Raw genomic sequence first — 27,498 nt, forward strand, 5'->3', positions numbered from 1 at the left:
AGTGTTTTATAATGTATTCTTTTAAAATGAGAAATTAACCCACAGCTAACATTATACTCAATGGTGAAAAATTAAAAGCTTTTCCTCTAAGATCATCAAGACAAGAATCTCACTCTCACTACTCTTATTTAATAAAGTACATGGAATCCTGGCTAATGCAGTTAGACAAGACAAAAACATAAAAGACATTCAAATAAAAAAGGAAGAAGTAAACTTGTCACTATTTTCAGGCAATATGTTTTTGTATATACAAAATCTCAAAGACTTAACCAAAAAACTGTTGTAACTAATCAATGAATTCAAGTAAAGTTGCAGGATATAAAATCAATATACAGAAATCAGTTGCATTTCTATACACTAAAAATAAAACAAGTGAAATTTAAATAAATAAAACTCATTTACAGTAACATCAAAAATAATAAAATGTCTAGGAAAATATTTATCCAAGTAGGTGAAAGATCTGTACAATGAAAACTACCAGACTTTGTGGAAAGAAATCACATAAGACAAATGGAAAGACATCCCATGTTCATAGATCAGAAGAACTAATATTGTTAAAATGCCCATATTACCCAAAGCCATCTATAGATTCAATGCAATCTTCATCAAAATACCATGACATTCTTCACAGAAATAGAAAAAGCAGTCTCATAGTTTGTGGGGAGATACAAAAGACCACAAACAGCCAAAGCAATACTACAAAAAAAAAAAAAAAAAGAACAAAGCTGAAGGTATCACATTTCCTGATTTAAAACTATACTACAAAGCTGTAGTAACAAAAACAGTACGGTATTTGCATAAAAATAGACACATAGACCAATGGAACAGAATAGAAAGCCCAGAATTAAACTACTGATGTATGGCCAACTAATATTTGGCAAGGAGGTGAAAATACCCAATGAGGAAATGATAGTCTCTTCAACAAATGGTGTCAGGAAAACTGGTTAAACACATAAGGAACAGTGAAATTGGGTCCCTATCTTATACAACTTATACCACTCACAATAATTAACTTGAAATGGATCAAAGACTTCAACATAAGACCTGACTCCATGAAACTCCTAGAAAAACACGCAAGGAAGAACTCCTAGACTTTGGTTTTGGCAGCAATTTTCTGATATGATACCAAAAGCAAAAACAACAAAAGTAAAAATCAATAAATTAGACTGCTTCAAAATTGAAATATTCTGCACAGCAATGGAAACAATTAACAAATGAAAAGGCAACCTACATAATGGGAGAACATTTTTGCAAACTATATATCAGATAAAGGGTTAATATCCAAAATATTAACAAACATTACTCATCATCAGGGAAATGCAAATGAAAACTACAATGAGATATCTATCCCCTCAGACTTGTCAGAATGGCTAAAATAAAAAACTCAAGAAACAAAAAGTGTTGGCAAGGATGTGGAGAAAAAGGAACCCTCGTGCACTGCTGGGGAGAAGACCAACTGGTGCAGCTACTGTGGAAAACAGTATGGAGGTTCCTCAAAATGTTAAAAATAGAACAACCCTATGATCCAGTAATTGCACTACTGAGTATTTACTCAAAAAATACAAAAACACTAATTCAAAGGGATACATGCACCCCCACATTTCTAGCAGCATTATTTACATTAGCCAAATTATGAAAGTAGCCCAAGTATCCACCAATTGATGAATGAATAAATAAGATATGATTATATATGCAATGGAATATGACTCAGCCATCAAAAAGAATGAAATCTTGCCATTTGCAAAGACATGGATGGAGCTAGAGAGTATAATGCTAAACAAAGTGAGTCAGATACCATTTGATTTCACTCATATGTGGAATTTAAGAAACAAAATACATGTTCAAAGGGAAAATAAAAGAGAGAGAGAGGCAAACCAAGAAACAGACTCTTAACTATAGAGAACAAACTGATGGTTACCAGAGGAGAGGTGGGTGGGAGATGAGTGAAATAGATGATGGGGATTAAGGAGCGCACTTGCTGTGATGAGCACTGGGTGATGTATGGAATTGTTGAATTGTTGAATCATAATATTGTACACCTGAAATTAATATAACACTGTATGTTAACTACTGGAATTAAAAAAAACAACAAAATACAAAAAACAAAAAATACATAAAGAACTCATATAACTCAATAACAAAAAACAACCCAGTTAAAAAATGGGCAGAGGAACTAAATAGACATTTTTAAAAATAAGACACCCAAAGAGTGTCTTCAACATCACTAATCATCAGGAAAATACAAAGCAAAACCACGAGGTATCACTTCACACCTGTTATATAGCTATCATCAAGAAGACAAGAGATAACAGGTGTTGGTGAGGATGTGGAGAAAAGAGAACCCTCATATACTGTTAGTGGGAATGTAAATTGGTGTAGCCACTGTGGGAAATAATATAAAGATTCCTCAAAACATTAAAATTTGTTCTACCATATGATCCAGCAATCCCATTTCTGGGTATATAACTAAATGAAATGAAAACAGGATATTGAAGAGATATTTGCACCCTTCTAGTTATTACCCATTATTCACTATAGCCAAGATAGGGAAACAGCCTAAGTGCCCATTAAAGGATGAATCAATAAAGAAAATGTAGCATAGATAGATAGATTGATAGAGATAGATACATACACACACACACACACTCATGCACACACACACACAGGAATATTATTCAGCCATAAGAAAAAAGGACATCTTGTCATTTGCAACAACATGGATGGACCTTGAACAGATCAGGCTAAAGTGAGATAAGTCAGACAGAAGACACATCCTGTATAATATCATTTATATGTGGACTCTAAAAAAGCCAAACTCCAGGGCACCAGGCTGGCTCAGTTAGTAGAACGTGCGACTCTTGATCTCAGGGTCTTGGGGTTATAAGCTCAAGGCCTAGATTAGGTGTGGAGCCTACTTAAAAAATAATAATAATAAATAAATAAGTAAATAAAATAAAATTAAATTAAATTAAAAAGCCAAACTCATAAAACAGAGAGTAAAATGGTGGTTACCAGGAGATGGGAGTCAGGGTGGGAGGATAGGACAGATGTTGTTTCAGGGTACAAATTTACAAAAAATAGTAAGTCCCAGAGATCTAATGCACAGTGTAGTTAATACAGAAAACAATATTGATTATAACCATCAAACATGCTAAGAGACCAACCACTAAAAAGAAATGATAATTACATAACTGATAAGAGGTATAGTCATATTATAATATATAAATGTATTAAATTAACATGTATACCTTAAATCTACACAATGTTATATTTCAAATATATCTCAAAAAAGTCAAAATTAATTAATTAATGTATTAACATAAAATGAAATAAACTATTTAAGTAGCTAATAAAAAAATGGTGGAAGATACCACATCCTTTGCTGCAGTCAGTTTTTTTGTCCTAGAGGTCATAGGCCCAGTTTTGTTTTGTTTTTTAAAGATTTTATTTATTTATTTGAGAGAGAGAGAAAGCATGAGGTGGGGAGGGTCAGAGAGAGAAGCAGACTCCTCGCTGAGCAAGGAGCCCGATGCGAGACTCGATCCCAGGACTCCAGGATCATGACCTGAGCCGAAGGCAGTCGCTTAATCAACTGAGCCACCCAGGTGCCCATAGGCCCAGTTTTAAAGAGGGGGAGAAATCAACCTGAGTGCTCAAGGCCAAGACTAGAGCTAGGCCAACTCTTTTGGGATAGAGAAGGGGTCCTAAATTTAGCTGATTGGAGGCCCATTGGACCTCAACTTTTGAGCCATCACAAGAGTCCTGTTGTTGTGTTGGTCTGCTCTTGCCTGGCTTGAAATTCCAGAACCTAATCCCTGGCAGCCAGCTGGAATGGCTGAATGAAGCAGTTAATGTATGGAGTTCTTCCTGACGGAGACCCAGCTAGGCAGGAGGACAGAACTGCTTTTTCAGCTAATATGCTGGTACTCACTGATCAAGGCCATTCCCATACTATAGGCTTTGAGAATTGTCCCCTGGAACACCTAGAGAAAGTGGTCCCACCCTCCTAAAGGAATGAATGAGGGACTGGATGTCCCAACAAAATAGCAAAACAGGCTTACATATACTGCTAAAATTTGAAGGCTGAAAGGGAGATGGAGTACATTTCAAGCCACAGAGTTAGGCTCCAAAAAGATGTCAACAGACTGAAATAAGTAGTTGAACCTGACCATATTACTGACAGTTACAAATGGAAAGTCCTGAGCTTGATGCAGAAAACCAACTGGCTATACACAGGATGGAAGAGACTGCCCTGTACAACAGTTTATAGGAAAGGGAATTGAGACTTTGCCTAATAGGCATCACCATTAGGATGCTAAGGCCAAAAAATTTAATGAGGACTTAGGCTGCATTAATACAAGCATAAGTGTCCAGATCAAATGAAGTAGCAATCCCTTTTCACTCTGCCCTGGTTAGACTGACTCTTATTGACTAGCTGTACCCAGCTCTGAGTTTCATACATTAAGGGGTCATATGTGAAATGAGTCCAGAAGGAAGTGAGCAGTCAGGAAAGGGAGCTGAAAGAGTTAGAACTGTGGCTGTTCATGCTGGAGAAGAGAATATTTAAGGGTCATTGTCTCTGCATTCATACCTCTAAGGAGCTGTCATGGTCAGAGGGAGCAGATGGGGTCAGGAGGCCTCAGAGAGCAGAGCTCATACCCATAGGTGGAAGATTTTAGCTCAAAAGAAGGAAGAACTTTCTAACTGAAAGGGATATAAATGGAACAAGTTGTCATCATATGGAGTGAGCTCCTTTTCATGGAAGATGTTCAGGAAGGGCTTAAATAAGTGCTTTTTCTAGATGTTGCAGAGAAGAAGTGTGTCAGCTAACAGGCATGAAAGTAGTCTAAGTGGCCTCTTAGCCTTCCCCCAGCCATATATGTCTAGTTTTCTGGGCTCTGCTCAGCTGAGAATTCCCTTTGTACAGGCCCAGGCATAGCCTCTGTGGTGGTGTCTAGCAGCTCATAGAAACTTAGATACTAACTTCTCCCTCAGGAAATTCTGTGGCACACTCCCCAGCCTTTCCCCTGGGACTTCAGAAGCTTATGTGCTGACTTATTTACTGTTTAAGCTGCTTTGCCATTCCTAATTTAAAAAACAAAACAAACAAACAAACAAACAAACAAAAAGTCTACAAACCGTTTCTTAGGATGAGGGCTGAGAATCAGAGAAAGACAAAAAGAATTAGACAAATGTTATGATCAGGTCACCCAGAAAGGGCAGGTTGAGAGGAAACACATGGGGTGGGCTGGGGGACAGGCAGACAAAGACACACACAACCAGGGGGTGCCTGGGTGGCTCAGTTGATTAAGTGTCTGATTCTTGGTTTCGGCTCAGGTTGTAATCTTAGGGTCATGGGATCGAGCCCCATGTCTGGCTCTATGCTCAGTGTGGAGTCTGCTTTTCCCTCTCCACTTCTTCCCCTGCTTGTGCGCTCTCTCTCTCTCCTCAATCAAATAAAAAATAAATAAATAAGATCTTAAAAAAAAAAAAAAGACACACACAACCTGAAGGGGGCGGTGAGGCAGATGAGAAGAGGGATGGAAAGAGAACAGAAGAGGCCAGGCTGCTTAAAATGTGTGTTAATTGGACTTTCATTACAATGACAAAGCTCTCACCATTGTATGCTTAGTATTTAACTTCTGATTTTCTAAGAGCTTCATAAATACTGATTACTTCTAAATTCATCCCACGAAAGGGTGCTAAATTGCCAGTATATCTGCCATGTATGCTTCTTGGTGATTAAGGTTTTTTTAACACAAGGAGAGAACACAGCAACCCCCCCTCACCTCCACCCATGCAGGGATCTCACTATCCAGGGAAGGCAGATACAGGTCTAGACTGAGATAGCCTCCTGACCTCCTGTACCAGTTCCAAGACCAACCCTTGGACATGGCTACCAACTTTGCAACTAGAAATGCCACTACCTCTCCTTGGCATGGGGTGGGGGGGGAACAGGCAGCAGTTGGGAAGGCAGGCCAATGAGAGGAACAGGTATTCAATTACCCCACACATTTGCCAAGCTCAGCACGTAAAAAGACCAAGAGAATACTGAAGGTAAGAATTTTCTGTAAACTGGACACTCCAACTTACTCTCTTATGTAATTCTCATTCATTCATTCAACAGATTTCCATTGAAAACACACTATAGGGGAGCTTGGGTGGCTCAGTTGTTAAGCGTCTGCCTTTGGCTCAGGTCATGATCCCAGAGTCCTGGGATCAAGCCCCACATTGGGATTCCTGCTCAACAGGGAATCTGCTTCTCCCTCTCCCTCTGCTGCTCCCCCTGCTTGTGCTCTCTCTCTCTCTGTCAAATAAATAAATAAAATCTTTTTAAAAAATGAAAACACACGGGGCACCTGGGTGGCTCAGTTGTTAAGTGTCTGCCTTCGGCTCAGGTCATGGTCTCAGGTTCCTGGGATCGAGCCCCGCATCGGGCTCCCTGCTCAGCGGGAAGCCTGCTTCTCCCTCTCCCACTCCCCTGCTTGTGTTCCCTCTCTCGCTGTGTCTCTCTCTGTCAAATAAATAAATAAAATCTTTTTTAAAAAAAATGAAAACACACTATATATCAAGCACTGTTCTAGGTGGTGGCATAAAAAAGTGAATGAAGCAGCCAAAGATCATCCCTGCTATAAATTGAGCTGATGTTCCAATGGGGAGTTGGGAAAACAATAAGCAAAGAAATTATAAAGTATGCAAAAAAGTGAGAAATGTTATTTAAAAAAAGGTAAAGCTGGATAAAGGGAATTAAGAGTGCCAAGTGAGGTAGTGTCCCCATTTTACAGATAAAATGCCTGAGCTTTGAGAAGAGAGGTGATTTACCTAAGGTCACCAAACTGGCAAGTGTTGCATCTGGTATTGAAACCCAGAGTGTGGGACTTTTTCTGTTTTGCCATACTGCATTCAAAGATACAAAACTGAAGTTGAGATCCAGAAGGCTGACCTGGTAGCAAGGGTGGGAGGTATCCTGTATGAGGCACAAGATTAGGAAGAAGACTCTGGTAGGGCCTAAGAAACCCACTAGGCTGACAGTTTTGCCTGCTGGCCAGACCTTCAAAATGAAACTTCCAGCAGCACACCAGAGAAGACAAAAAAGTAGCTTGCTAAAGAGAGCTAGGAATCACATATACTTGCTATGCAGTTCTAGCTTCCTAAGTTCTTGTGATGAGAGGTCCATACATTTTCCTCTCTGGGTCACAGAACCCCTTTTGTGTAATCAGATTTGGACTTTAGGAAGTTTTTAAGATGCCTTCCCCATCTGATATTCTATTGGTCACTCAGCTTAGTAACAGAATGAAGCTAGTTACTCAAAAATTCTGTAAGATTCCTTACTTATTGTGGTTCTGCCATGGCCTAGAAGTGAGTAGCACCAATACCTCAAGTTCCTGGATGCTCACTTTTGAAGAAGGCAAAAAAGGGGAAGAAATGAAGGAGATTGTGTTCAAATCCACAGTAAAAATGCAACTGGTCATATGGGGATGGAACCCAAGAGAACTGAGTCAGTGAATGTAAAGAGAAGGAAGCAGATACAATCCTCGAGCCAGAGGAAAAGAGGAAGAGGAGGCCTCAGCCAGACAGGGATAAGGCACTCCGGAAACTTCCGCCAGCAGACTCTTGGATTCCCTGATCATATTCTCTTCACATTCTCCTTTCCAGCTCATCGTACTAACCTACAAATGTAGTGTGGGCTGTACAGGTGGCCCAGTTCTAGTTCACCACTCTCATCATCTTCTGCCCCCCTTCCTTGCTATGCCCAGGAAACTAACAGTTTGAAGAGAAAGCTTTTAAATTATTGCATGTACAAAGGGTATCTGCTTTTGTGTCAAAGCCCTGAGTTCTAGTCCCAGCTTTGTTCCTGACTTACTCTGTGGCTTTGGGCTAGTTCCCCTGACCCTCTTCTCAGGAACTCATCTGTAACTTAAAGGTTTTGTAATGCTTAACTTTTTCTGGGATCATAGACTTCTGAGAAACTGATGAAATCTGAATGCAGGTGGTACAATTTTACATATCATTTCAGGTGACTCATAGACCCCCTAGGCTAAGAATTCTTGCCTAATAGCTAAGGGCTTTCTCAGCTCTCAGTCTGTGGTTATGTGATCTGGACATAATGCCAAGGTCTGCTTGCCCCTTCCGGAGGAAGCAGAAGAGGAATCCACCTTCTAAATATATCCTTTGGACTGAGCATCCAGTTGCTTTTGGCTTTAAACCATGACACTCTGTGGCTACGGGGAGTTCTTGTTTCCCCCCACAAGGCCTGAAACTGAGTCGCAAAGACAAAGGCAAGGTGCTAGAGTCTGTTTAAAACCCAGTGCCTCTGAGCTCCCTTTCTAGGACCCCTTGGGTCCCAGCCTAAAATTAAAGGCAGTAGGAGGTGGACCTCTGGTCCAGGCAGAAAATGACCCCAGGAAGTCTGGCTTGCATTGCTGGCTGGGAAGGCTTGTCCAGACTGTGCTGTCCTCTGGTGGCTGTGAACACGTACATAGACTTTGCTGGATGCCCTAAGCTTTAATGGCAGTTTACTGCGACAGTGACCAGCTGGTAGCAAACCCAAGGAAAGTCCCACAAGGTGCTTGGATTTTTTTCCAGAGCTACTGCTATAAGACAATCTCAGAATGTGGGCTGTGGGGAGTGAGAGCTGGGGACAGTACTACCAGAACATTCTGAGGTTAGGCTAAGCAAGTACTAACTTTTGATCTTGGAGGCATCATTACTCACTCTAGTGAGCCCCCTCTTTTACAGATTCTTGTTATTCTTTCCTTGGAACCTTGAAGTAGAGTTCCCCTATTATGACTCTGCCAGTATATTAGGTGTGAGAAAGTAGGGAGTGGTCAATGAATAGCCTCTAACTACAAATGAAGACCAGGGCTCCTTCCCAAGTATCAAGACTAATCTTGTATTTTCTTTTGGGCTCAAACCTATGTAGTGAACTGCCTGTTGGGCATCATATACCTAGATGTGCCACAGATTTTTTCCCCAAATCACCGTATCCCAACTTAACTCCTCACTTTCCTTTCCTAACCTATTTCTATCACTTAGGAGGCTTTGAACTGCAGGTAACAGAAACTTAAGTAAAATAGATTAAATTACGATAAAATGTATAAAAATTTATTGTCTTTAACAAATGCCCTGGAGATAGTCAGTTATGATGTTGGTCAATTCAGTGGCTCAATAATATCAAGGATTCAAGTCGTTTCCATCTGTCTGCTGTATTGTCCTCAGCATGTCAGCTACTTCTTTTATGGTCAAAAGATAGCTACAGCAGTGATACACATCAAGTTTTTGTGCAATGATGTTCACAGACTTAAAGACAAGACAATCCATCCTTTTGATCTTTTTCAGAGGGAAAATATTTCCTAGGAACTCCACAGCAGACTTCTCCTCACAGGTCATGGGTAAGAATTACACCATATGATTTATGCTTTTAGAAGTTAGTGTCAGGGTAAATGCTAGTAGAGGTCTAGTAAAATGTATTTGTAAGCCCTCCTTCCTCTTCTATTTGGAAAAGTTTGAGGAGAATAGGTGTTAATTTTTCTTCAAAATTTTTGGTAGAATTCACCTGTGAATCCATCTGGTTCTGGACATTTATTTTTTGGTAGTTTTTTGATTACCATTTCAATTTTGTTACCTGTAATCAGTCTGTTCAGATTTTCTATTTCTTCCTGGTTCAGTTTTGGAAGACTGTCTATTTCTAGGAATTTATCCATTTCTTCTACATTGTACAGTTTGTTGGCATATAATTCTTCCTAGTAGTCTATTATGATTTTTCCCATTTTTGTGGTATAAGTTCTACTTCTCTTTAATTTCTGATTTTATTTATTTGAATCCTTTCCCTTTTTTTCTTCATGAGTCTGTCTAAAGGATCATGAATTTCATTTATCTTTCCAAAGAATCATCTCTTGGTTTCATTGATATTTTCTATTTTTTAGTGTTTATCTTACTTTTAATTTTTTTAAGTTTTTACTTAAATTCCAATTATTTAACATGCAGTGTAATATTAGTTTCAAGTGAACAATATGGTGATTCAACACTTCCATACAACACCCAGCTCTCATCACAGCAAGTACACTCCTTAATCCCCATCACCTATTTCACCCATCCCCCCTCCCACCTCCCCTCTGCTAACCATCAGTTTGTTCCTGATAGTTAAGAGTCTGTGCTATGGTTTGCCTCTCTCTCTCTTTTTTTCCCTATTTGCTCATCTGTTTTGTTTCTTAAATTGCACATGTGAGTGAAATCATATGGTATTTTTCTTTTTCTGAATGATTTATTTCATTTAGCATAATACTTGAGCTCCATCCCTATTCTTATATGGCACCTCTTCTTTATCCATTTATCAGTCAATGACACTGGGCTGTTTGCATAATTTGGCTATTATAGATAATGTGGCTATAAACCTTGGAGGTACATATATCCCGATGAAAATGAATTAGTATTTTTGTATTCTTTGAGTAAATACCCAAAGAGTGCAATTGATGGATCATAGGGTTGTTCTATTTTTAACATTTTGAGGAACCTCCATACTGTTTTCCATAGTGGTTGCACCAGTTTGCATTCCCACCAACAGTGTGAGAGGGTTCCTTTTTCTCCACATCCTCACCAACACCTGTTGTTTCTTTTGTTGTTAATTTTAGCCAATCTGACTGGTGTGAGGTGATATCTCATTGTAGTTTTCCTTTGTATTTCCCTGGTGATGGGTGATGTTGAGCATTTTTTCATGTGTCTATAGGCCATCTATATGTCTTCTTTGGAAAAATGTCTATTCATGTCTTCTGCCCATTTTTAATTGGATTATTTGGTTTTTGGATGTTGTCTTTTATAAGTTCTTTATATAATTTGGTTAGTAACCCTTTATCAGATATGTTATTTGAATGCTTAAGAATTTCATCTTTTTGTGTCTCTGTGCTGTCTAGATAATCTCTTCTGTTCTATCATCTATGACACTAATCCTCTCTTCAGGTTTGTTCAATTTGTTGCTAAACCTACCAAAGGTTTTTAATTCAATTACTATTTTTTATTTTGATAAATTCTAATTAAAATTTTAAAAATTTCTTCATGAAAAAATTCTCAATTGCACTTTGTTATATTATTTTCAGTCTAAATTTATTTAATTAATTAATTATTTATTTAAAGATTTATTTATTTATTTTAGAGAGAGCACAAACAAGGGGGGGCAGAAGGAGAGGAAGAGAGAGAGAATACTCAAGCAGACTCCCCACTGAGCACAGAGCCCGACGTGGGCCTCAGTACCAGGACTCTGAGTTCATGACCTGAGCCAAAATCAAGAGTCAGCTGCTTAACTGACTGAGCCACCCAGGAGCCCCTCTTTAAAATTATGTTAAAAAATTAATTCTCATTTTCTCTTATGTGTCTGATAATTCCATTATTTAAAATCTTGATAACAGTAAGTCTATTATTTCTGCTGGTTGTATGCATGGTGTCTTATTTCCTTCTATGTTTTGGGATTTTTAAGTATGAAATCTTATTTCTTAGAATCCCATCTATGAGAATTTTTTGAGCTTGTGATTACATGTCTACTTTCATTGCATTATTATGAGAAGAGATACTTTGTGTGATTTTAAACTTTTTTTACAATTTACTAAAACTTGTTTTGTGGCCTAATATATGGTTGATCCTGGAGAATATCCCATGTGCACTTGAAAAACATGTCTATTAATAGCTTTTCTCAGGTAGACTGTTCTGTGTATTTTGTATCCAATTTGTCTATAGTGCTGTTCAAGTCCTCTATTCCCTTAGTAGTCTTCTGTCTGGTTCTAGGCATTATTGTGTGTGAGGTATTGAAGATTCCTTTTACTATGGTAGTGTTGTTTATTTCTCCTATTAATTCTTTCAGTATTTGCTTCATACATTTAGAAGCTCAGATGTTTGTGCAAATACATTGCAATTATTGTATTTTCTTGATGATGTGATCCATTTATCATTATATAAAGCCCATATTTATCTCTTGAAATATTTTTTTTACTTCAAGTCTATTTTGTCTGCTATTAGTGTAGCTATCTCTGCTCTCTGTTATAATTCTCATAAAATATATTTTTCCATCTTTTCATTTTCAACTTATATGTATCCTTAGATCAAAAGTAGGTCTCTTGTAGGAAATATATAGTTTGACCCTGTTTTTTAAGTTCATTCTGTCAATTTATGTCTTTTGATTGGAGTTCAATCCATTTAAATTTAAAGTAATTATTGATTAGATTGGATTTATTTTCATTATTTTATTATTTGTTTTCTGTAAGTCTTATAGCTTCTTTTTTTTAAAAAAAGATTTTATTTATTTGACAGAGAGAGACACAGCGAGAGAGGGAACACAAGCAGAGGAGTGGGAGAGGGAGAAGCAGGCTTCCTGCGGAGCAGTGAGCCTGATGTGGGGCTCGATCCCAGGACCCTGGGATCATGACCTGAGCCAAAGGCAGATGCTTAACTGACTGAGCCACCCAGGCACCCCAGTGTTATAGCTTCTTTGTGTCTCATTTTCTGCATTATTGCTTTCCTTTGTGATTAGTTGACTTTTTTATAGCGACAGTTTTGATTCCTTTTGTATTTCCTTTTGTGTATATTCTCAATACATTTACCTTTTGATTTCCATGGAAATTACATATCATGTCCTAAAGTGATAATAATCTATTTTAAACTGATATCAACTTAACCTCAATCACATACAAAACACTACTCTATTAATGCTCTACCCTTCCCCACACTGTTATTAATGTCATAATATATTGTGTACCTCTTTACATAGATTTATAATTATTTGTCTCTCAAAACCTGAAGAAAAAGTAGAGTTACAAACCAAAATTACAATCATAATAGTTTTTAAAAATATTTTATTAAGATTTTATTTATTTGACAGAGAGGAAGAGAGAGTACAAGCAGAGGGAGCAGCAGGCAGAAGGAGAGGGAGAAGCAAACTCCCCACTGAGCAGGGAGCCCGATGAGGGGCTCAATCCTAGGACCCTGGGATCATGACCTGAGCTGAAGGGAGATGCTTAACCGACTGAGCCACCCAGGTGCCCCACAATCATACTGATTTTTATATTTGTCCATGTATTTGCATTTCTTGATGGGCTTTATGTATTTGCATGGCTCAAGTTACTATCTCCTTTTTTTGTTTTTATTTAAATTCCCGTTAGTTAACAACAGCATAACATTAGTTTCAGGTATACAATATAGTGATGCAACATTTCCATACAGCACCTGGTGCTCATCAGAACAAGTGCACTCCTTAATCCCCATCACCTATATAACCCATCCCCCGAACCACCTCACCCTGGTAACCATCAGTTTTTCTCTATAATTAATAGTCTCTTTCTTGGTTTGCCTCTCTCTCTTTTATTTCAGTTTGGAGAATTACCTATCACAGTCCTTGTAGGATAGGTTTAGTAATAATAAATTCTCTCAACTTTTGTTTATATAGGAATGTCTTAATTTTCCCTACAGTTTTGAAGAACAGATATGAAGAATATAGGATTTTGGGTGGACAGTTTTTTTTTCTTCAGTGCTTTATTTTTTTTTAAAGATTTTATTTATTTATTTGACAGAGAGAGAGAGAGATCACGAGAGAGAGAGCATAAATGGGGAGAAGCAGGCCGAGGGAGAAGGAGAAGCAGACTCCCTGCTGAGCAAGGAGCCTGATGCAAGGCTCAATCCCAGGACCCCAGGATCATGACCTGAGATGATTAACTGACTGAGCCACCCAGGTGCCTCTGTACAGGAAATATTTTAAACAGTTGTCTTAAAACCAGGGGAGTTAAAGGGAGGTAAAATTTGTATACTTCATGAGAACTGGGAAAAAGCAATATCATTAGATGGTGGTTATATATATAGTCTCTTTCTTTCCTTCCACATTATATAAAATATATATAACATAATATATAGTATAATATATAATATATAATATATCCTATATAATATATATTCTAGCAAAATGACAAAGAAAGAACATAAGACAAATTATTGATAATACAAATATAATGTAAATGTAATATCTAGGTCAACCACTTAAAAGACAATACAGAAAAGACACAGACAAAAATAATAGAAATAAGTCTAAATGAAATTCTGCAAAATGTTCAAGTAATTCATAGGCAGATATAAAAAGGAACACAGAGAAACAAAATACCTAGTGAAAAATCAAAAACAAAAATAAAAAGCAAACTTAAGCCCTAATATATATTAAATGAAAATTAATGAAATTTTTAAATACAGTATTTATAGAACAGAATGAATAATGTGAGTAACATCAGCAAAATGGCAAAGTAGGAAGCTGCATGCCCTTGATCCCCCTTGGAAAGATTAAAATCCTGACTAAAGATTGTTTAAAATAACTTTATAGGAGCTATGGAAATCTATCAAAGGTCTATAGCAATCAAGAAAATACCTAATCATGAAAAAGCCACATTCAAAATGATAAAAAGGTTTTTTTTGATTTAATTTATTTATTTGAGAGAGAGTGAGAGAGAGAGCATGAGCAGGGGGAGAGGGAGAAGCAGAATCCCCACTGAGCAGGGAGCTGGACAAGGGGCTCAATCCCAGGACCCTGGAATCATGACCTGAACTGAAGGCAGGCATTTAACCGACTGGGTTACATAGGAATGTCTTAATTTCCCCTACAGTTTTGCTAACTGGAATTTCCCTACAGGTTTGCTAACTGGAATTTAAATAAAAGTTGAAAGTTTTGTCCTGGGATTGAGCCTTGCATCAGGCTCCTTGCTCAGCAGGGAGCCACCAGGCACCGCTAAAATGATAAAAAGTTTTATGGCATTTTTACTTGCCCTTGTCCTACACTTTCCCTAGCACAGTAAGGTCAGGAGGAGGCAGCCCACTTCCTGGTTTCATTTCTTGGGACTTAAAGAGCAGGATAGAACTTATTTCTGTGTTTCTGTTTTGCCTGATTTGGAGCTCAGACTGTGAAAAGTGGCATAATTTGGATCTCAAGCTGTGAAAGGCTGCAGAAGGCAATGACATGTGAAATAATTGAAATAATAAATTCACTAGAGAGGTTTTACAGCAGATTTGAGCAGGCAGATAAAAAAATTAGTAACCTTAAAGATAGAACAATTAAAATAGTCAAGTCTGAGGTGGAGAAAAAAGAATAAAGAAACGTGATTGGAGGCAAAGGGTCTTATAGGACAGGATCAAATGGAAACTATATATATTATAAGAGTCCCAAAAAGAGAGATAGGGAAAGGGGCAGAGAGATTTTTTAAATAAATAATGGCTGAAAACTTCACAAATTTGAGGAAATACATGGATCCATAAATCCAAGATGCTCAATGAATTCTGAATATGATAAACTCAGAGACCCACACTAAGATACATTATAATCTATCAAAATCTTAAAAGCATTGGTAGAAAAGTGACTTTTCATGGGCAAAGGATCCTCAACAAGATTCCCAACACATTTGTCAGCAGAAACCTTGCAGGCCAGAAGACAGTTGGATGATATATTTTAAACACTGATCGAGCCCCGTGTAGGGCTCCCTGCTCAGCTGGGAGCCTGCTTTTCACACTCTTCTCTTTCACTATCTCTGTCTCTCTCTCCCTCAAATAAATGAATAAAATCTTTTAAAAAATTCCTGTACATACATTACAAACCACATCAGATAATGGTAAAAATTTTGCTCTGTCACACATCATTTAGAAAACTCAAGGAAATAAAGCTTATTGTACTTACCTATATTTTGCTTACTCTATTCTTCTGTTCTTTATTCCTTACTGATGTTCCAATTATCCTTATTTTATTAATTTCTTTCTTTTTAGAGAACTTCCTCACATCTTTTTGTGACAAATTCTTAGTCCTTTATCTGAGAATGTCTTTATTTCCTCACCTTCTCTGAAAGATATTTCAATGGGCATAATAAATATCTGGGGTTTTTTCTTTCAGTACTTAAAAATATATTATGCCTCATCTTTCTGTCTTCCATGGTTTCTGATGACAAATCTCTTGTCATTCTATTGTTTTTCTCCATTTGATCAAGTGTTATTTCTCATGCCTTTCAAGAGTATTTTCTTGTATTTACCTTTTATAAATTTTATTCTGATGTGTCTTGGCATGCATTTCTTGGACTTGTCTTGTTTGGTGTTTTCTCATGAGAAGCTTCTTGAATCTTATGGTTTTTGCCAAATTTTTGAAAATTTCAGCCATTATTTCTTTGAATATTTTCTCTGGTTTACATTCTCTCCTTTTTGGGATTCCAGTGATATAATTGTTAGATCTGTTGTTATAATCTCATATTTCTCATAGGCTTTCCTTACTATTTTTTCAGTCTATTTTCTCTCTATTGTTCAAACTGGGTAATGTCTATTGATCTTCTAGATCACTGATTGTCTTCTCTATCTACTCTTGTTCATTATACTGTTCAGACTATCTTTGGAAATTTCCCCCCTTTCCCCCCCCCCAACTTTATTGATATATAATTGACATAAAATTGACATAAAACATTGTGTAAGCTTAAAGTGTACAATGTGATAATATATGCTTGTGTATATTGCAAAATGTTTACTACAGTAACAGTTAACACACACTTCACCTCACATAATATCCATTGTTGTTGTTGATATGGTGAGAACATTTAAAACCTACTCTATTAGCAACTTTCCAGTATATAAAAGAATATTGTTAGAGTCACCATGCTATATATTAGATCCACAGAACTTAAGCCTCTTAATAACTGAAAGTTTGAACACTTTCAGTTATTATCTCCCAATTTCCCCCACTGCACAGCCTATGGCAACCACCAATCTACTTTGTTTCTATGGTTTCTGCTTCTTGAGATTCTACATATAAGTGAGATCATACAGTATGTCTATGTCTGACTTCTTTCATTAACATGATGCACCCAAGTATTTTCCATGTTGTTGCAAAAGACAGTATTTCCATCTTTTTATTACTGAATAATATTCCATTGCACAAATATACCATATTTTCTTTCTCCATTCATTTTTTGATTGACATTTACGTTTTTTTCACATCTTATTGTGAATACAGCTGCAATGATCATGAGAGTGCAGATATCTCTTCAACACAGTAATTTCATATCCTTCAGAATAATATCCCAAAGTGGGATTGATGGATCTATGGTAGTTCTACTTTTACTTTTTTGAGAAACTTCTATACTACCTTTCCTTATAGTATATATAATATATATTATTTTATAGTGTCTGTACCAGTTTACATTAGTACCGGTAGTACACAAGTGCTCCCTTTTCTTCACACCCTCACCAGCCTTTGTTATCTCTTGTATCTTTGTAATAGCCATTCCATCATGTGTGTGGTGGTATCTCATCATAGTTTTGATTTTCATTTCTTTGATGATTAGTGATGCCGAGTATCTTTTCATGTACATTTTCACCATCTGTATGTGTCTCCTTTGGACAAATGTCTATTCAGGAATTCTGTCCATTTTATAATTAGATTATTTGTTTTTTTGATATTGGATTTTGGCTATTAATTCCTTATTGCATATATGGTTTGTAAATATTTTCTTTTCATTTTTTTAACTTTTTGTTTTTACTTTTTAAAAAGTTTTTTATTTAAATTCCAGTTAGCAAACATACAGTGTGATATTACTTTCAGATGTACAATATAGTGATGTAACACTTCCATATAACACCCAATACTCATCACAACAAATGCACTCCTTAATCCCCATCACCTATTTAACCCATTCCCCCACACACCTTCCCTCTGGTAAACATCTATAGTTAAGAGTATGTTTCTTGGTTTCCCTCTTTTTCTTTTTTTCCCCTTTGTTCATTTGTTTTGTTTCTTAAATTCGACATATGAGTGAAATCACATAGTATTTGTCTTTCTCTGACTGACTTATTTCAGTTAGCATTATATTGTCTAGCTCCATTCATGTAGTTGCAAATGGCAAGATTTCATTCTTTTTGATGGCTGAGTAATATTTCTCTGTGTGTGTGTGTGTATCACCTCTTCTTTATCCATTCATCAGTCGATGGACATTTGAGCTCTTCCCATAATTTGGCTATTGTTGATAATACTGATGTAAACATCAGAGCGCTTGTATCCCTTTGAAAGCTAGAGGCATACAATTCCAGAGCTGTAGTGATCAAAACAGTACGGTACTGGCACAAACACACACACATAGATCAATGGTATAGAATAGAAGACCTAAAAATGAGCCCACAACTATTGCTCAACTAATATTCAGCAAAGCAGGAAAGAATATCTGGTGGGAAAAAGAAATCTTCAACAAATGGTTTTGGGGAAACTGGACAGCAACTTGCAAAAGAAAGAAACTGGATCACTTTATTACACCATACACCAAAATAAACTAAAAATGGATAAAACACCTAAATGTGAGACCTGAAACCATAAAAATCCTAGAGGAGAACACAGGCAGTATCCTCTTTGACACCAGCCATAGCAACTTCTTTCTAGATGTGTCCATGGAGGCAAGGGAAACAAAAGCAAAAATAAGCTTTTGGGACTACATCAGAATAAAAAGCTGCACAGTGAAGGAAACAATCAACAAAACTAAAAGGCAACCTATGGAATTTGAGAAGATATTTGAAAATGACATATCCAATAAAGAGTTAGTATTCAAAATATATGAAGAACTTATAAAACTCAAAACCCCCCAAATGAATAATCCAATTAAAAATGGGCAGAAGGCATGAATAGACATTTTTCTAAAAAGACATCCTGGGGCACCTGGGTGGCTCAGATGGTTGAGTGTCTGCCTTCAGCTCAGGTCATGATCCCAGGGTCCTGGGATTGAGCCCCGCATTGGGCTCCCTACTTGGTGGGGAGCCTGCTTCTCCCTCTCCCTCCACTGTTGCCCCTGCTTGTGCTCTCTCGCTCTCTCTGTCAAATAAATAAATAAAATCTTTAAAAAAATATATCCAGAGGGCCAACAGACACATGAAAAGATGCTCAACATCACTCATCATCAAAGAAACATAAGTCAAAACCATGATGAGATACCACCTCACACCTGTCAGAATGGCTAAAATCAACAACACAAGAAGCAACAGGTGTTGGTGAGGATGTGGAGAAAAAGTAACCCTCTTGCACTGTTGGTGGGAATGCAAACTGGTACAGCTACTTGGAAAACAGTATGAAGCTTCCTCAAAAAGTTAAAAATAAAAGTACCCTATAATCCAGGAATCATGCTACTGAGTATTTACCCAAAGAATACAAAAACACCAATTCAAAGGGATACATACACTCCTGTGTTTATAGTAGCATTATTAACAAGAGCAAAGATATGGAGGCAGTCCAAGTGTCCATTGACTGAAGAATGGATAAACAAGTTGTGGGATATACAATGGAATAGTATTCAGCTGTGAAAAATAATGAAATCTTGCCATTGGCAATGACATGGCTGGAGCTAGTGAGTAATGTGAAGTGAAAAAAGTCAGCGAAAAAAAATACCATATGATTTCCCTCATATGTGGAATTTAGGAAACAAAACAAATGATCAAAGGGAAACAAAAGAGAGAGAGGCAAACCAAGAAGCAGATGCTTAACTATAGAGAACAAACAGATGGTTGCCAGAGGGGAGGTGGGTGGGCACATGTGTGAAATAGGTGATAAGGATTTAGGAGGGCACTTGTCATGATGAGCACTGGGTGATGTATGGAATTGTTGCATCATTATACTGCACACCTGACACTATTATAACACTGTATGCTAAATATACTGGAATTAAAATGAAAACTTTAAAAAAGTTATAAACAATGGAGTATACCTTCTCTGTAATATCTAAAAATAAAAGCAAATTATTGTGATCTATAGGTATTAATTTTAAATACAACAAATATATTGAATTTAAAATATGAGTAACTCCAACAATTTTGGTTTATGTTTTTGATTTATGTCAAACTTTGTATGTCTTCATTATCCATGAGTTTTTTTGTGAAGTTTTTTATTCATTGTGAATATTGTTTTAAGTTTCAATGTGAAAATTGTAGCTAAACATAATCATTGTCACCAGTCTGTAAAAGAAGCACAATTCTATCACTATGTTTTACTTATTAAATCATTACATTTATATATTTAAAAAATAACAGAATAGGAAACATCCTAGATTTCGCTAGAGAAAAGTTTCAAAAAACAGATATAGGAGGTAAAGTACAGCTTTTATCAGATGTCCATATTTTATCTCCTGGGCTTCACTTTTCTTTAAAGTCTCTGGTTCTCACTGCCAACTCTTGTAAGGGAAGTGCTTTCCTGATTTAATTACAACAGAAAAATTCCCAGGTTTGGGCAAAGGGGAGCTTCGGAAGAAAGGCTTTGAAGAGGGAAGGAGCAGCTGCCAACAGCTTACCCCTCAGGATCACCTCTTCCTCAGTAGACCCCATTGCCCCACCACTCTTCAAACTCCACTTGAAGAAGGTTGCAGATTACACCAATTTGGGATTGCATATGGCCACAAATAATAAAAGAAAACAAGCATACAAAAAACCCAGAGGTTTAAATATATAAGGGATTTATTTTTCTCATATAATAAGAAATTAATAGGGATTCTAGACCCACTGGGTATCCAGATCACTGTGTCTTTATGTTCTACTATTCTTACCTGTGGTGTGATTCTTGGGATACAGAATTCTATCTATAAGATAGATAGTTCTTATAGCACCAGACTTCTGCATTGCAGGAAGAAAGGAGAGAAAAAAGCAAAAGTTATGCTTCCACTGAGTCTACCCCTTTTAAAAAATACTTTCCTAGAATCTCCACACAGTGACTTCTGCTTACATGTCATTGGCCCAGAAAGCTTCTGGGAGGCTAGGAAGGCTGAAACATGCAGTTTTGTATTTGTCTGTTTGCTTGTTTATCTGGGACTATTTTTGCCCCAAACAAAATCAGAGTTCCATTAGACAGGAAGAAGAGAATGGATATTGGGTGAGGACAAGCTATGTCTGCAACACATATTTTCTGCTTCTTTGCAGCACAACTGAAAATTACTGACATTTCACAGACACAAAACTAACTACTAAAAAAAGATTAAAGGCAGAAAGAATGATGAGAAAAGAAACCCTTATTAATGTGGTTACATTTCCAAAGAAGGGTTTTGTGACCAGAACACAAATATCCTCACCTCTCAAGAAACTACATCTCTGCCCCCAGTTTCCTTCAAATACCACCTCTCGACGAACCATGAGAGATGATGGACTCTGAAAAACAAACAGGGTTCTAGAGGGGAGGGGGGTGGGAGGATGGGTTGGCCTGGTGGTGGGTATTGAGGAGGGCACATTCTGCATGGAGCACTGGGTGTTATGCACAAACAATGAATCATGGAACACTTCATCTAAAACTAATGATGTAATGTATGGGGATTAACATAAGAATTAAAAAAAAAAAAAAAAACAAATACCACCTCTCTTGGACCTCACAAGCTCTTTCCAAACAAAGGCCAAAGGCAGTGTTTGCCTGGGGCCTTATTTCGTCAGGTAATTTTCACCTTGCTTCTTCATAGCCCATTGGTTGGGCTTGGATAACAAGGGTGTCAGCAGAGGCCATAAGAACCTGGAGATTAGAAGTTCTTCTTCCATTTATCTGCACACTGCATAAGCCTCCTGGATTCTGGCGTCAACCTGGGATGTGGCAATAATGTCTTATATAGAGGTGAGCAAATAGGGTATTCCACATAGACATGATTTTTTGTCTAAGAGTCATACCTAATGCAAAAGCCTCCTCCATTTTAAAGGATCCTCATTGTTTCTCCACATACCTCTTTGATTATGATCTTTTCAACTTGCTCCTTGCCATTTTCACCCTCTGCATCTCCACCCCTCCATCTTTACAGACTAGTCAAGATGTCTCTCACTAGCATCTGAAAGAGGCAATACCATGTAGTAGTTAAGAGCATCAGCTCTGAAGTCCAACTGCTTGGGTAAAATAATGCCTTCCCTATTCCCCAGTTAAAATAGCCTTGGGCAAGTCATTTAACCTCTCTGTGCCTCAGTTACCCATCTGTAAATGGGGTAATAATATTATTTACTTCATTGGGTTTTTGTCAGGATTAAATGAATTTGGCATAAAATACCTGACACATAGTAGATTCTCAATAAATATTAACTATTATAATTCAGTCACAGGATTTGACATGGTTGTCCCTCTGCTTAGATCCCCCTTTCCCATTTCTGATGGCGAAATCCTATTTGTTCTTCCAAAATCACTAAAAAACAATTTTTTTGTGAAGTGTTGCTTGAGTCCCCTAACCCAAATTTTGTATGTAAACCCTAATCTTACACTGATCACTGTGTATTATAACACTGTCAGATCTGCTTCCACTAATCTGGGCACTCCTTGAGGGCAGTGGTTAGTGCCTTATTTCTTTATCCCCAGAATCTCACACAGGTCTTAACCCACAATAGACACTTGATGACTGTTTAGGAATGAATGAATGAATGAATGAATGAATGAGTGATGAATGAATAAGGAATGCAGCAATGAAAACCATATTCTCCCTGTGCCCTAAGTTTCTCAATGACAGAGTTTATAAGTCCTTCTTTCATATTGTTTTAAAATGTATTTCTAAGTCTACCATTTTGTTCATGTCAATGTGTGGTGTGAGAATGCACTGGGCTAGCTGTCAGCAGAAGGGACTGTGGTGATGGTGGGTGATGGGGAGGACAAGAGTTGGGTAAGAAGAGCACTAAGTCACCAAGATCTCCAGAGATGTTTTATTCTATTCCATTCTTTTTCCATGAGGCATGCTCTTAGAGGTGTTTTTTGGGGGAGAGATGAAGCTTTCAGGGCCTAAAGCAGCTCCTGTTTGTGGAAATCTGTCCCTGATTACAGTTAAATAGGCTGAGACCTCAGCCAGAGCAGTCATAAAAAACATACCAGGGCTTATTATAGGCTTATGCTGTTAGATAACCAAGGTCCCAAGAAGAATCAGGTGTAGCTGGTAAGTGCTTTGAACCAGACTGAAGAAAGGGATAGGTCCCTCTCTGATAGTTCCCTTTGTATCCAAAAACTGGGTACTCACACAAAAACAAAAACTTTCAGGATGACTAGAGCACTGGGTGATAAAGGGCAAAATATGAGGCAGAGAAAATTTGCAAAATCAGACTACAATGTGGTTGCTACTCCTCCACAGGCTGCAAAGACTGGTTTTGCCACTGACTCACCATGTGAACTTGGTAGGTCCTTTTCCTTTTCTAGGCCTCTGGCTCCCCATCTCTTCAATAAGGCAGTTAGACCTGACTGATGATCTTTAAGAATCCTTAAAGATCTTTTAAATTGTGGCATAAATAGTGGAATGAGATATCCATAGACCTTTACAAACAGGAGAGATTTCATCTGTCGGGCTTGAAAGAGAGGCTGCCCAGCGTGAAGGCAGGGAGCTTGTTGAAGATGGTCCTCTTGAGAGCTCAGTAGGCCTTGAATGTCTAGGTTCCCCAAGAGAGCTGGGGATAATTGTGTGTTCACTCCATAGCCTTTTATTTCTGAGTGCCTCCCCAAGGTAAGACTCTTGCATTGAAGATTCTGGGAGAGGCCCTGGTTAATGAAGGTATTTCTTCCCTGGAAAGATTGGAGTGGTTTTCCCAGCCTGAGAGGGTGATGATTTTCTCACTTAAACCACATTTATTATAAACCTGACAGGAGCTTATTTGGAGAATAATTTAGTTTCTCAAGATAACTAAAAACAAACAAACAAAAAAAAAACCCTATTAGTAATGGGAGATAATTCCAAGCAGCTGGCATTTTTTTTTATAGCTCTTTGGAGCTGAAAGGAGTGTGGCCAGAGGGGAACTCAACTCCCAAACTCCGAGGCAAGGCCTGGAACACTTTGTATTTTTTTCTGGGAGTTCCAAGAGGGGGAGCATCCTTGGACTATGAGAAAATGTATAGGAGGATAATAAAGATACCCCCCAAAAAAGATATGAGGAGAAACCCTAGTATCTGATTTTGGAAAAAGGCTTGGGCTACAGAATTGTTGGATTATGACATTTAAAAACTAGAAGGACCTTAAAGAGATTATCTAGATCAAAATCCTCATTTTATAAGTTAACTGAAGCCCAAGGGACAGAGCAACATCCAAATTCATACATATATATACACACTTACAAACACACCTGATAGTTATGGAATCATAGATGCACAGTGTCCTCAAACCAAACCTTTGTAAAATCTATTATCAAATCTCCCTCATGCTATAAATGGGGACCCAAAGGCCTAGAGAGGAGAAACCATCAACCCAAGGTCACAAACTGATGGTTTCCAGGGGGAAAAGGGTAGGAGGTTGGGCAAAATGGGAGAAGGGGAGTGGGATATGTAGGCTTCCAGTTATAGAATGAATAAGTCATGGGAATAAAAGGTACAACATAGGGAATATAGTCAATGATACTGCAATAGTATTGCATGGTGACAGATGTTAGCTACATTTGTGGTGAACATAGAATAATGTATAGAGGTGTTGAATCACTATATTGTATACCTGAAACTAATGTAACATTGTATGTTAACAATACAAAAATTTTAAAAAAAGAAAAAGAAAAGAAAAGAAGCCTGCAATGCCAGGCTAAGGGGTTTGGATCTTATCTTGGATACAATGGAGAGTCATCAAAGAATTTTAAGCAGGGGAGTAAGAGGATTATAGGTTTTTTTGTTTTATTTTCTTTTAGATGATAATTATGGAAGCAATGTGAAGAATTGGCTGGAAAAAGGGAGGACTAGAAACAGGGAGACCACTTAGAACATTCTGAAGGTCAGAAGTGAGTCAGTGGAAAAGATAGGAAAGATATTTAGTCAGTAGAATGAACAGAATCTGGGTAATATTGAGTTGAGGTGTCTAGCAGTCAGCTTCTGCCATACTAATGCTGCCTAACAATCACAGAATCCTTATTTTTTTACTATATTTCCTTTAATTTAAAGAGTTCAAACATTGTCTTAGCTATATTAAAAGAAAAATGTATTTCATGTAAATTATTCTTCACTAAATTATATATTTGATTAACATTTTTTAATTTATTTTTTTATTTTCAACAAATTTCATTATCCACCTGCAAAATCAAAAAGAACATTTATTACTTGAAGCCCACTTCAGAATACATGGTTCTAAAAGACATATATATAAAACATTCCATCCAAGAAAAAGAGAACACGCATTTCCCTCAAGTACACACAGAAAAATTCCCTAGTTAAATCACATAAAAAGAGACACAACAAATATTATAAATTTAAGAAAACTAAAATGATATCAAGCATATTTTCCTTTTTTTTTCATCTTTCAAGTTTTTATTTAAATTCCAGTTAGTTAATATACAGTGTAACTTTAGTTTCAGGTGTAGAATCTAGTGATTCATCACGTCCATAAAACAGCCAGTGCTCATCAGAAGTGCCTTCCTTAATACCCATCACTCATTTAGCCCATCCCCCACCCACCTCCCCTCCAGTAACCCTCAGTTTGTTTTCTATAGTGAAGAGTCTGTTTGCCTTTCATTTTTCTACCCCTATATTCATGTATTGTTTCTTAAATTCCACATATGAGTAAAATCATATGGTTTTTGTCTTTCTCTGACTGACTTATTTCGCTTACCATAATATTCTCTAGCTCCATCAATGTCACTGTGCAGTGGAACTGTGGCAAGATTTCATTCATTTTTATGGCTGAGTAATATGCCATTGCATATATATATACCACTTCTTCCTTATCTGTTCATTAGTCCATGGACACTTGGGCTCTTTCCATAATTTGGCTATTGTTGATAATGCTTCTATAGACATCAAGGTACATGTATCACTTTGAATCAGTATTTTTGTATCCTTTGGGTAAATACCTAGGAGTGCAATTGCTGGATTATAAGGTAGTTCTATTTTTAATGTTTCGAGGAACTTCCATACTATTTTCCATAGTGGCTGCACCAGTTTCATTCCAACCAACAGTGTGAGAGAGTTCCCCTTTCTCTGCATCCTCACTAACACCTGTTGTTTCTTGTGCTGTTGATTTTAGCCATTCTGACAGGTGTGAGATGATATCTCATTGTAGTTTTGATTTGTATTTCCCTTATGATGAGTGATGCTGAGTACTTTACATGTGTCTGTAGGCCATCTGTATGTCTTCTTGGGAAAAGTATCCAAGATAGAGAGATGGAATTTCTTTTAAAGCTTAAGAAGTAAATTAAGAAGGACCAACATAGATCCAATTAGAGTCCCATAAGGGAAGAGGAAAAAAATGGACAGGATCAATATATAGAAATAATGGCTACAAATTTTCAAAACTTTTATGAAGGCAAATTTATATATTAAAAGACCAAGGAATATAAAGCAGGATAAATGCAATGAAATCTTCACCAAGTCGTATCACTTCTAGCAAATAAAATAAATAAAAAATGTTAAAAGCAATCAGAAAAAAATATATACCAATTGTTCTTAGAAAAATTATCACTTCAAAGATAGCTAACTTTTCTTTTCTTTATTTATTATTATGTTCAGTTAGCCAACAGAGTACATCATTAGTTTTTGATATAGTGTTCAGTGACTGATAAGTTGCATGTAACACCCAGTGCTCATCACAACACCTGCCCTCCTTAATACCCACCACCTGGTTATCCCATCCCCCAACCCCCTCCCTTCTATAGCCCTCAGTTTGATTCCCAGAGTCCAGAGTCTCTGATGGTTTGTCTCCCTCTCGGATTTCTTCCCATTCAGTTTTCTCTCCCTTCCCTTATGGTCCTCTGCACTATTCCTTATGTTCCACATATGAATGAAATCATATGATAATTCTCTTTCTCTGTGTGACTTATTTCACTTAGCATAATCACCTCTAGTTCCATCCATGTTGATGCAAATGGTGGGTATTCATCCTTTCTGATGGCTGAGTAATATTCCATTGTATATGTGGACCACATCTTCTTTATCAATTCATCTGTTGAAGGACATCTCAGCTCCATCCACAGTTTGGGTATTATGGACATTGCTGCTATGAACATTGGGGTGCATGTGCCCCTTCTTTTCACTACATGTGTATCTTTGGGGTAAATACCTAGTAGTGCAATTGCTGGGCCGTAGGGTAGCTCTATTTTTGACGTCTTGAGGAACCTCCATACTGGATTCCAGACTGGCTGTACCAGCTTGCATTCCTACCAACAGTGTAAGAGGGTTCCCCTTTCTTCACATCCTCACCAACATTTGTTGCTTCCTGTCTTGTTAATTTTTGCCATTCCGACTGGTGTAAGGTGGTATCTCAATGTGGTTTTGATTTGAAATTCCCTGATGGCTAATGATGATGAACATTTTTTCATGTGTTTGTTAGCCACTTGTATGTCTTCTTTGGAGAAGTGTCTGTTCATGTCTTCTGCACATATCTCGACTGGATTATTTGTTTTTTGGGTGCTGAGGTTGAGAAGTACTTTATAGATCTTGGATACCAGCCCTTTATCCCCTTTATCTGTAATGTCATTTGCAAATATCTTCTCCCATTCTGTAGGTTGCCTTTTAGATCTGTTGGCTGTTTCCTTTGCTGTGCAGAAGCTTTTTATCTTGATGAAGTCCCCAAAGTTCATGTT

General features: G+C 37.3%; 1 long non-coding RNA gene across 1 annotated transcript; it reads right to left on the reverse strand.

Annotated features, from left to right (window-relative positions):
* Positions 1–15,779: 15,779 nt before the first annotated feature.
* LOC118013458 lies at positions 15,780–21,116 on the reverse strand. The gene is made up of 3 exons (XR_004680037.1): positions 21,081–21,116; positions 20,562–20,628; positions 15,780–15,847 (listed from the first exon to the last, which is right to left on the reverse strand). It is a non-coding gene; the product is annotated as an uncharacterized LOC118013458 (long non-coding RNA).
* Positions 21,117–27,498: the final 6,382 nt, after the last annotated feature.

Source organism: Mirounga leonina, unplaced genomic scaffold, assembly GCF_011800145.1.
Source record: "Mirounga leonina isolate KUSES-001 unplaced genomic scaffold, KU_Mleo_1.0 Mir_101283, whole genome shotgun sequence".
NCBI lineage: Eukaryota > Metazoa > Chordata > Mammalia > Carnivora > Phocidae > Mirounga > Mirounga leonina.